The 1,386-nt window shown below is 35.5% G+C and overlaps 1 protein-coding gene across 1 annotated transcript in view; it reads right to left on the reverse strand.

Annotated features, from left to right (window-relative positions):
• The window catches only part of LOC102847977 (methylglutaconyl-CoA hydratase, mitochondrial-like), a 200,619-nt gene that overhangs the window by 45,800 nt on the left and 153,433 nt on the right, over nt 1-1,386 (reverse strand). The gene's annotated exons all lie outside the window — the stretch shown is intronic.

Raw genomic sequence — 1,386 nt, forward strand, 5'->3', positions numbered from 1 at the left:
TACCCATTCGTTTGTTGATGGGCATTTAGGTGGTTTCCAACTCCTTGCTATTGTAAACAAAGCTGCAATAAACATGGGTATGCATATATCTACTTGGATGTCATTTATGGTCTCTTTAGGGTATATTCCCAGTAGTGGAATTGCTGGGTCAAATGGTATCTCTATTTGCAACTTTCAAAATAACTTTTACTAAGCCTATTATTTCAAAAAAGGTAGCATTTCTACATTAATAAAACATTCTATCAGTATTTTCATAATGAAAAGTTTTATTATGCTTCAACATTTTTCTGACTATCTATCATTCTTAGACTTTTCTTCATACTTTGTATTAGCCAGTGTTGAATTAATTTGTGAAGAAAATACAACCCTAGGTCTTCTGGAGAGGATGTTATTATTTTATGTGTGGCATGACAATTAAAAGGATATTAGGATAACCAACCTATGGCTGAGATTTAATAGATCATGTGATTAAATTTTATAATCTTTAAAATATGAATTTGTCTTTCTTAATGTACACTTTTTGGTTGTGGTGTTATTTCTAGTATTAGTTTTTTAAAAAAAATTTATACTGGTATACTTAACAAAGTTCACATACATTGTTTGTCACATTGGATCTTTCCCCTTTCCTTTATCTACCCTTCATCCACTCATCAGAATGTGTGACTCAATAATTAAGCTCCCTCATCCCAACCTATCCTCATCCCTCTGCTCCCCCTTCCTTCCTTGGATTCTCTACAATAATTGTTCTACAATAATGTTCTTATACAGTATTTGTCTTTATTAGACTGAGGTAGTTCACTTAAGAAGGATTGGCCATCCACTTCTGAAATGGCAGGCCTCTGAAAACCCTATGTACAACACAAGACACATATAGACGAACAGAAAGGGCAACCTAGGTAGAACTGCCAAGCATGGAAATACAAAGGAAGAGGAACAGTTGTAAGCAGACACTAGTAATTGGAACATGGAATGTGAGAACCATGAATGTAGGAAAATTAGAAATTGTTAAGAAAGAAATGGAACACATAAATATTGACATACTAGGCATTGGAGAGATGAGATGGACTGGCATGGGGCATTTCGAGTCAGAAGATCATATGATACATTATTATTCTGGAGATGAAAAGGTGAGGAAAAATGGAGTTGCTTTCATAGTAAAAAAAATTTCTAGGTCCATCTTGAAGTACAACATATTTGTTCCCATCCCAAAGAAGGGCGACCCAACTGAGGGTGGAAACTACAGAATAATATCATTGCAAGCAAGATTCTACTGAAGATTATACAGAAACGACTGGAACAGTACATCAGCAGAGAACTGCCAGAAGTCCAGGCTGGGCTTAGAAGGGGTCGTGGTACTAGGGATATTGTTGCTGATGTTAGATGGAT

This window comes from Elephantulus edwardii, unplaced genomic scaffold (assembly GCF_000299155.1).
Source record: "Elephantulus edwardii isolate Elephantulus edwardi_28Jun2011 unplaced genomic scaffold, EleEdw1.0 scaffold00313, whole genome shotgun sequence".
Taxonomy (NCBI): Eukaryota; Metazoa; Chordata; class Mammalia; order Macroscelidea; family Macroscelididae; genus Elephantulus; species Elephantulus edwardii.